This window comes from Malurus melanocephalus, unplaced genomic scaffold (assembly GCF_030028575.1).
Source record: "Malurus melanocephalus ecotype Western Australia unplaced genomic scaffold, MMel_1.1 scaffold_55, whole genome shotgun sequence".
In the NCBI taxonomy this organism is placed as follows: Eukaryota; Metazoa; Chordata; class Aves; order Passeriformes; family Maluridae; genus Malurus; species Malurus melanocephalus.
In genome coordinates, this window is record NW_026623287.1 from 2,162,332 (window position 1) to 2,173,427 (window position 11,096).

Consider the following 11,096-nt stretch of genomic DNA (forward strand, 5'->3'; position numbering starts at 1 on the left):
CTTCTGCACTTCCTTCCAGAGCTGAGAGTCTGAACTTGAAAAAGACACAGTTGCACCTAGACAAAATTCCCCCAGATAAATGCTGAAATAAAAGCAGAGAAACAGAGACAAGAAAATGTTTCCACACAGGATGACCTTTTCTGGGAAGAGGGGGGAGCTGGRATTGTTCACACACTTCAATCTCAGTCTAGCTAGGTGTGTTTTAACTCTTCATTTTCTCCACATCTTTGCCCTCTTTTTTCCCAGTAACACCAGGGAGCCTTTTCCTGTCTGGGGTTCTCCTCATTGCCCTTTTCCTTGACTTTGTCTTGTCACTCCGACCATAGTCTTGTTCTGCCAGATATGTTTCATTTTCTGCATGACTTCCCCTGGATGGGCATTTCAAGCTGTGATTTCTAAGCTTGATCTCACACTGTAGATCCTGTTATCTCAGTAAAAAGCTTTAAAGTTCAAAGTGAGTTGGATGAACAATACTTTAAAAGGAGTGTAAAGTCTAAGCATCCTCTGTGTGGGAGGATTTCAGAAAAAGAGAAAAAAAATCTGTTGTTTGCATGCTTTTATATGGAGAAAGAAGTACTAAAAACCGAGATGCCAGCTTGGGGTAAAAMTGTTATAAAATATTATTAAGAGGGCTGAAGAAGTGCATGCAGTTGTGGTTCTAAATCCACAACGATTTGTCATGGGGGTGCTGCCCCTCATGGCTCCAAGGCAACTCTTACCGGCTAAGTTTTCTCCAAAACCCTTGAATTCCATAGCAGCTTGCTAGATTTTAGACCAAACTATTTAAGCAGAAAAAAAACAGGGCCAAAGTAGGAATATTAGCAATGTAGCAATGTTATTAGCTACACAAATAAATTGAATCATATCTCTGATACAAGAAAAAGGAGGAAGTTTCTGCATTTYCCACTGCTGTGTGCTCAGCTCTCCTCCACCAGGCTCCCTGAACCCTGCCCTGCTGTACATGGATTTTTTGGCAGTCTTTCTAGGACAGACAGACCTAGAAGTGGATGGTCAGTTCTTTTTTGCTATGGTGGATTTTATGGTATTCACGATTCTCTTGTACCACACCCAATCAGGACCAAATCCCTATATCCAGAAGTACTAGCTTTTCACTGGTATTTAAAAAGGCATTGTTTGCAAGAAGATCAGTGGGTTTGATATCTGTGGAGAGAGAGTTAAGCTCTTCTTTGTTAGAAAATAATGCCCCTAAACACATATTATAGGCATGTTGGAATACCAAGAGAAAAAAAAAAAAAAATCTCTGAATTTTCATGAAACTTTTGCTGGAGTAGGGGGCAATTTATTCTGTCTTACATGAGCCATTTAAAAGTTATAAGAATATTCTCATAAATAAGAGGAGATGTGACAGAATTTTTTGGAAGGTTTTTTTTTTTTTTTAAAGCAGCCTTTTTCTAAATAACTCACTGGTGGTATCACATATCCCACTAAACTACACATAAATTAACCTGGTTGTAAAAATCTTTACACAAGGAATTGAGCTCTAGATAGAAGAAAGTTTATACAGCAAAAATTGCAGAGCTGACAAGGAAATTTAAGATCTAGCTGTGTAATACACAACCTGGGTGTCAAACATCTTGTGGTATCCCTAGGACATATTCATAAGGCATGACTTGGATGGCAAGCACATACTCCAGAAGCACGTTTTAAAAGGAGAGAGGGTTTGATTATTTGTCCACTTATTCATGTAATTATTTATTGATGTTTTAAATATAAAAGCATACAGAGAATGAACTCATTTAAAACAGGAAATAAWGGTGCATGGCCAGGGGAATGATTGTTACTGAATCTGTGTAGCCCATCAYGGATGCTTCGACCCAAACCCTAGGAGATCACAATATCCATGGTATGGTGGTGAGGCCAACACAACATGCAGCTGTGCAACCCCTCCTTTTTCAGCCTTTCTTTCAATTGTTCTTCTTTCTTCTTTTCTTTTTCCAACTTGTCCTAGGAAACCTACAGGAAAACAGCAAAGGGGGAAAAGTTTGTTTATTAAAATAACTCAAAACTGCATTGTAGCTGTCTTCACTAGGCATAAATGCAGCACAGTCCAATGCATTGTATGCTTGGTCCTCTGCTTGTTCTGCCTGAAAAATGTCTGGATTGAACAAAGGTTCCTGTTTAGACCGTGGCATCATTGTTATTTTTGCTATGGAAGGAGAAAGGTTGGTGGCAGAGGATAGGGCACATCATCATCTCTTTTTCAAATATATCTGATATATTTCAAATATATCAACTTATATTCTTCCCAGAACATCCAGTAGAGCAATTTTCAGAGAGAGATGTTACACTAAATGGATATTTCATGTGACTCATTACATTGTTATGGCAAAAGTGCAGAGTAATAGACAACAAGTGTGCTTAGGCTTGTTTGTGAAAATTATTTGATGATAATTTACCAAAAGTTAATATAATTCTCATGAAAGTATTGGTCACAACAGCACAGAGACAACAGTTGCATAGGAAACAGCAACCTGGATTTGTAGAAAGTACTGTTCWTAAAAGGGATCATGATTTGGTCAAGCTGCATCTCAAATAACTGCTTTCCTTTTGTAGAAATATATTCATTTAGCTCARTCCCAAAAGCAACAAAGGTAAGAGAGCTTTACACAGATTCCTAGTCTTTCCTGCATGCTAAGAAACTTCCTTATATGCAGAAAAATTACAATGACCCTGAAAATAAATGAATGTTTTTGTTTTATGTTCAATGTACTGCCATGTACCCACTCCATTTGGGAATAAACTAATTCTCAGTCACATGGGCTAAACACATAAATGCAGCTCCTCAGGTTAATCTTGTTATATTATTGAGTGACATTCACGTGTGTGCTCTGCTCAGAGCTGTGGGCTCTCCTTGGTTAAATATCTTTTGTATTATGGAAATAACCATGAACTTGCCAAGGAGAAAAACAGTCAGAAAATTCTAAGAAATACAAAAGAAAAGAGGAACAAAACAGCAATTGTAATTTTTCAGTTCTTGTGATTTAGAGGAGGAAAATCAGGATGTACTGCATGCTGTTTAATTTGTAGYTAATGACATTCATTATAATGACACATTAGACACTCAGAGCTCTGTCTTCTATTGTTTGGGGTTTTTTGGAATGTTGATATGTTCAGGTTTTTGAAATGCAGCAGGGTTGCATTATGTTAAATTATTTTATGATCTAATATTTATATTGTTTTGGCAGAAGGGAAGTCTACTTCTCTCAAAGCAAATTCCAAGTTCCAGTGAGGGAAGGATCTGACCCTGGATGGATCCAGATTAGATACAAATGGCAATSTCCCTTACAGGGATGCCACAAAGGCAGCTGTTTTCCTTGTACATTCATTAGATACTGACAATGTGCCCATGTTAGTGCTGAACAAAGGGCAATATAGAAAATTTAACCTTGGTACTTACTTTGTCTGCTACAGACAATTTTGCCATTGAAAAGGAAAAACAAGCCTTTTTTATAAGAATGTTTCAGCAATCTATTATAGAAAGCATGGCAGTTTCTTGTCTGTTTTGGGCTGTGGTCTGCTAGGAGTAGATGTTTCAAACTCATGTCTAAAATAGAAAGGGTAGAAGTTCTGATACTTGACCCTTCAGAAATTCCAATTGAGCTGAATACTTTCTTAAAAGCTGTTTTTCTAATTCAAATAATAGGGATTTTTCAGAAGATCCACAACAGGAAAACTAGGAGTAATTGAAATTCAGCAAACTTTTGTCATATTTGAGTAACGAATCAGAGGTGGTGACCTCAGTGATTCTGCAAGTAGACTAGACATCCCTGTAGAGCCTGAACACCACAAAGAAAGCAGAAACAGTGGATTGCAGTGCTGTGGAAAGGAATCTTTGGAAACAGAGTTTTTCAGTTTCCCAAGAACCATTTCTTTTAGTATGTTTAACAKTGGTTTACTTTGCCTAGCAAGAAAATTGGAAACAGAGAGCTTGAAAACAATAATTTGAAGTAGCTTGTGATGATTTCCTAAAAAAAAAAATGTTATCCTGTTTGGGCATTTTATCTTAGAACTGCACTGCTCATTTTCTCTACATGATGCACAGGAGAGTAASTTAGGTGAAAATTAGTATTTTAATACCCTAAATATCCTAAAAATAGGTACATGGAAATCCAGTTAACTGAAACCTGAAAAACTCCAAAGTTTCAAGCTGCTGTATGGAGTCATTCAACATAAGAGGTTTACAATGATRGGACTGTTCCATAATTCACATTTTAATAATTCGATTTGTCTGTGATATCAGTCAGCAGATCAAATGCATTCAGGCTGAAAGTCTGGTAGAACTTGCCTATGGCAGGAGCCTTCAGCTGATGCTGCTTTCCACTAGCTCTGACTCTCAGCAGCCTGTCTGTGGGATGAGATGGAGRAGGACATGCTAACACACTGGTAAAATGAGAGGTCCATGAAATAAACAGCTTTACAAGAGGTTAAATTTTCATCCAATTCTCWTTGGGACCCTCCTGTGGTTACAGCTGCCCCATAGGGGCTCTGGCAACATGTCCCTGAAACAATTGTCTCACCAACACCATCTACTGCCACAAAATCTAGTTGCCAACATGGCTCATGAGAGACACTAGACTTTCTCTTTTCTTTTTCTTTTTCATTTTTTTTTTTTTTTTTTTCCTTTTTTTTTTTTTTTTTTTTTTTTTTTTTTTTTTTTTTTTTTTTTTTTTTTTTTTTTTTTTTTTTTTTTTTTTTTTTTTTTTTTCTTCTTGAAAATCAAGGCATAAGATGCTTTACGAAACAGCAACTCCTGTCTGGAACTCAAAATCTAAATTAATGTGGCAAACTGCCATGATTTTCAATGTTGATTTACAACCACATCCCTGTTCATAAACCTGTAGTAGTGACTTTTGCTGTCACATTATACGTGTGTAGTCAAGAAAAAGTGTTTTTTAAGTCATAAAACAATAATTCAGGAAATGGATATGTTAGAAATCATCAATGTGTTGAACWAAACCACATAAGCATTACATTTCTGACTGATGTATGCAGTTTCATARTATTGTCAATTCTGAAACAGTGGCTTCACACCATGCAATTTTTAATAAAAAATATTTAGRAAAGTGAATTTTAATCAAGAGATTGCACTCTACTCTCTCTGGATTAGGCCTTCCATCAAAGATTATAACAATTGATTTTAACAGTTGATATGAAATGTAAAGCAAAGATCAAGAGAGGGAGAAAGGAAGTTTTGCCTGACCMAAATGCATTTATAAAGCTACTGTTCTGATCTGGAAGCATTTTACACTTTTGCTCTCCTTGGATAAGGTCATAGGAGAGAACGGACAAATGATTTCATTGTTAACAAAACCAATTTCAAACTCTTCTCTTTGATCCAGTGATGAGGTCTGTCACGATTACTGAGGGATACATTAATTAATGTGCTGAAACTCAATAGAGGAAGTAAAGTAACTATTGATTARCTTTTGTGAACATGAACACACTGGATGGGAGTCTTATTAAAAACAAATACTGCAGTATTCCACAGTAATAGATGTAATAACATGGCTTCCAACWGCATTTAGAGCCTTTACTGTAGAATATTGTCATGGGGTTTGTGAACAGAAATGTACCTGACACACTCAGAAACACATCTTCAGAACTAATATGGTATATCCGCTGGTAGATCAACTGTCAGATTTATTATTTATTTTCTAGCCATATGTTTGATGGTGAGTTGTTTTGGGTTTTTTGGTTTTTTTTGTTTGTTTGTTTGTTTTGTTTTGTTTTGTTTTTTCTAGTGGATTTTTTGTAGTTTGTTTTATTGCTCGTAGCCTGGTGCTGCAACTTTAAGGACTTCTTTTTTAAAGGATAGATTTGTTCAAGGGAAGAGTGTGTGTGTATCCAGTTGAACTGAGCATGGTTATTTCTCAACAGTCCCTGATTTCATTTGTCACTTTATTGCTTGAGTCAGGGGAGTGGATTAAGGCACAGGATGTCACTGCCACTTTAAGAGAGCATCCTTTTTGAAAAGCCAGTTTATTGTTTGGTGTTTATTTGAATAAAAAGCTCTTCTACAAAATGTGAGTTGCTTCCTGAGAGGAGGCAGAAGCTGAATAGTGTTCTTCATGGRGAAGGGAGTGATTTAGTGCCCTGAGTCACCCAAGGAATTTGCTACAATCCTCTCATGCCTGTGCAGAAATGAAAGAATGTGGCCTCATTGTAGTGAAACCCATAAAGCACATTGACATCCAGAAGAACAAGTCCTCAGCAATCTTACTGGTCATTTTGACCAGTTAAAGATTTATAATATTAGAGATTCTATTATAGGCCACGACCAGATTTGCATGGAATTGACTAATGGATAGAAATGAATAAATTCTTTCAGGACAAAGTTGTCTGCTCCAGTTCTGGTTCTGTTTGGCTTCAGCAATAATCTGTTTCATTGCCATCAGACATTTCCCCCTGATTACCAAATTAAGAGCATTTTGTTACAAAAGTATGAATATTCTGTTCTGACACTGTTTCAAAATTTTATTTCTTACAGTAAATTTATTAATTGTTTGATTAGTTTGGGTTTTTTTCCTCACTATTTGCTTTCACTGGGACAAGTTACACTGAGGGTTTATCTGACTAAACACCTATTTGGGTAGTACCTAAATTGGAGATTCTTAAAACTGATGTAAGATCTCATAAATAACAACTGAAAATATAGTGAAGCAGCCTCACAGTAAGCAACATGTTCAATGTAAATGCATAACCTAATATAAAATCCAAAATATGATGTAATAGTCAAATTCTATAAACTTGTTGCATTTWAAAAAAAAATCTCGTTAACTGGCTACAAACTTGAGATATATTTTGTGTAACTACAGACCCCCTGATTAAAATTTCCCATCAATTTTTCCAATAATTTCAAAGAGGAAACTAGGCCGAAAAAGGGAAAATGGTTGTAAAAGCACTGTGGATGTTCTTGAGACAGGTTTTGCACATGTTATGCTTATGTTAGATAAGCTTTTCTTTTAAAAGGAAAAATCATCATAGAGAAACATTTGCAATTTTAATATTTTACAGCAGGGTCAGGCAATAGAACCCTCTGTCACAGGTCAATCACCTTAAAATAGGTGCAAGTGTGCAGAGTGCAAAGATCAAAGCCTCAAAATGAATAAAAGATGGTAAGAGTCACAGAATCATAGAATCATGGAATTATTTAGGTTGGAGAAGACCTGAATTTTTGCAAATGCTTTACTACCAAGGGATTGAAGTGGTGTTTCTGGAATAAAGTCCTTGAATGTGAAATCACCTCTTGTTTCAAACCCATTCTGCAAGAGGTTCTAAACTTGAACTATTTGAACTTTAGACAATGGATCTATGTTTTGGCTGAATTGCAGCTGTGTTTCAATATCTTTAATTCAGTAGGAATAGAGAGATCTTAATTAAAAATAATAAGTGGGTAAAAAAAGCTAGAATTTTGCTTTCATGATAACTTCAAAATCCTTGATATTGCTTATTTCATTTCTACATCCTGTGATGCCCCATATGTTGTAAATCTTATCATTTTTTCCTACTAAAGCAGTCTATTCTGTAGATAATAATGACATTTTCGTTTCCATTGTACAGAAAGAAACTCTTCCCTTTCTCAGTAAATACATCTGTTCCTCTGCTCCATGAAAGCACTACTTTTAGTAGTTCAAGAAGTCTATTAAATTAGATTTGAGCAATACTTTTATTACTTTACCTTTTTTAATTATTTTTTCTTTTCTGTAAAAATTTAAAAAAAAAAAAAAAAAATTGGACTGTTAACATCCATTGAAATGGATTGAAATCCTTTTTCTACTTTGAAAGGAGAGAGTCATGAATAGCAAGGTTCTGCCTCCATGCTATGTTCCCCTGCTTAGTTAAGAGAACTATATCAATGCTCACTGGCATCAAAACTGATTTTTTTTCTGTGCCAARGCAAGTAAGACCAGTTTTGATCAGATGGTGATTTTTTTTTTTTTTTTTGCATATTTATGGGTACCTATGTGTATGAAACGACTGTTGGAAAACCAAGGTCAAGTTCTTCCACATATGGTAACGATGTTCATTTCTCTAATCCCATACAAGATTATAAAGAACACCCTGAGGTAAAGATGTAACTACATTTAAATAATTGTATGGTAACTCTTCTGTGTTTACACATGAAATTTTAGCATAGGGTGAAACCTATGAAAAGAATAAACATCAGMGAGCCATGACAGGAAATTGCACAAAAAAAACATTACTACATGTTTGATGCTTCAAAACTCAAGTAGTAACAGAGAAAAAAGTATTTTGCAGAGAAAATGGGTGTATTTTTTTTTTTTTTTTTGACTGTGTGTGTGTACTCCCCTAATTTGTGGGTATCACAGGGATATAACACCTGAAATCTCCTAAATCTTAGCCTCAGCTCTGCATCATTTTTGAGAGGTCTAAAGTTGTGCAAAAAAAGAACCCCTAAATATGCACATATCCAAGCTCCTCTTCACTAAAGAGAAATGATTCTCATATCTCAAAGTGACAGCCATCTCTAGAAATCACAGTGACCTATTCATTAAAGACCCGAGTCCCATGTGCATGGTAGAATTCATTAAATGATGTTATTCTCTGAGCAAATGCTATATAACTCCATGGTCTGACATTCATAAATATTTGTGTCGGGCAATTACCTGGTAAAACTTCAGCATATTGAAGAAGAAATATTAAAATAAAGTCAAAGTTTTTTGTTTGGTTTATTTTGGGTTTTGGATTTTTTTTTTTTTTTTCTTTCTTCAAGAAGATTTGACTTCTGTCACTCAAGTTTAGCGCCCCRCTTCTTTTGCATGAAACATGGGATAAGCTCTCCACATCAAAAATATCATCTTGGCCAAGGTCATTTCATTCCATTGAATCRGAGCTGAGACTTCAGTACATGGAGACGTTTATAGCCCCGCTGTCATTCTGGCAAGTGACAGAAACAGGGGGTGGAGCAGGTGCCGAGCAGAATTGTTATATTTTCATAGCAAGKCCGGGGAGCTCTGTGATTTATGGATGCTCAATATACAACCGTGACGCCCCACAAGTGAATACACAAGTTGCAAATCTGTAAACAGCTACGGTGGGAATTTGCTAATCTCTGCCTGCTGTAGCTCATCCTGTACAGGTCCTCGAGTTTTGTATGAGAATGTTTTGACACCGTGCTCTGCAAAAACACACASAGCATCTTGCCTGGGCTTGTCAGCRAGGACAATAACACATTTTACTGAGTCTGCAAAGCCTATAATTGTTCTTTAAGTCACAATGTTGAGAACTGGAAAAGCAGAACTAATAAGGYCTTTCTAGAACAATTTCTAATGTTCCTTGAAAAGCAAATAAGTGGTTTTAACTTATTGTGTTGAATCAATGTGAGCCAAAGCTCTGAATAAAACTAAGACTACCAGATATTTCTCCACATTGAACAGGCAAAAAACTTCTCACTGCCAGTATCCAGTTATGCTGTTTAGTTGAGATCAGGTAGTTTTTGCTTTGTTTTTCAGTCCTTACCAACTCTTACCTTTTATTCATATTTTAAAGGTAGCTATGGTCAGTGCCTTTCTCTTTTAATAGAAACATAAAAGCAAAGGAAAATCTGAAATTTTAAAAAGAGAGATCTGCTACATCTTGAAAGAAAATATGATCACCTTTCTCACTCACAAATGGCTACTCACAGAGTAAGACCATTGATAAATTTGACTTTAAAGTAGGAAGCTTCCTAAAAATATGACCATGACTACACTAGGGCTAGATGTTCTTTTTAACACAACAGATTACAAARTGTTGCAATGTAGTGTATCCTAGAGATTGCGTGAGGTTCTTCAACAGATTTAGAGGTTTAATTCCTTGGAAATTAGGCCTAGAATCACTGCAACCCTCAAATCTTGAAAACTGATGCTGTTTCAGGTCTTCAAAACATTATCAAACATTTGTCACAAAAAAAAGAATCAACCCCAAAACAATATCATGTGTTTCCACCATTGAAATGCCTCTATTAGCAGATAAGGATAACTACCCAGTCCTCTATAGACCCCGTGTTGCTCAGTAGAAACAGAAAAATGTCAGGTGCATAATTTCCAGTAACTTCCCAGCCTATGGGCCCTATGAGATTGAAAATTTTGTGATCGAAGCTCTTGTTTGAGACAGAAAAAACAAACAGAAAGCAGATGCTGCTGAGCTCCTGTTCTATCACAGTAGAACCCAACCCAACTAATTCATGCAGCTTGCTCAGAACTCACCTCGTAGATACCCTCAGTATCTCATTAATCCACAGTACCTAGAGGTCCATGAATATCAAGTGGAGATGATGAAAGAAAAATGCCTTTGAAAGGCTTTTTGTCTATCAATTGTAGCTCCTCCCCGACCACAGTGACTACGTAAAAGGTGTTTTCCTTCACAGCATGGTCAATTCAGTGCACAGAAGAATTAGCCTTTGCCATCAGAGCTGTTTCTTTGAAGCTCTGCCACAGTCTCCAGTTGCCACTGTCGGTGAATGGGGGATGATAATTCTGYTGCTTTTGCACYGAGCTGGTCAGACTCCAGACCCTCYAGWARGRGMAYCAYGATTCAAAAGTGGGGGCAAAACACTTTTAGGTCAGGGCTAGATTCTGACTCTCACATTTGGGGAATTCCTTAGTGGCTCGTGCCTATGATTTTAGGCTGCTTTGCAATGAAGTTTCACATAAAAAATATGTAACCCAGTATTTAAGATGGACGTTTTTGAGAATGTTTAAGCACCAAGGAACTCAAAGGGGGATCAGTGAAGCACTGATCTGCAGATTAGACACTAAAGAAAATAGTCTAGATTGTTGTTTGGAAGTTAGCTCACCTCTCAATTAAAGGAAAAGAGCATCCTTAGAGTATGRTGCTGCCTTTAAATACAGCACTGTTCCTTGGATTTGGATTTGGATTTGCATGGGATAGCCATGGTTAACAGTTTGAGTGAACAGATTTACATGTCCTACTACCAACTGCACAGCTTAGGTGTTATCCTTATGGTCCTTTCAGAGCCCTGCATGAAGGAAATTTCAAATGCAAATGWACTGTCACCCTGTTTTGAACCTTGGCCCTAAATGAGGGAAACGACCTCTCTAGAAGGATTCTAT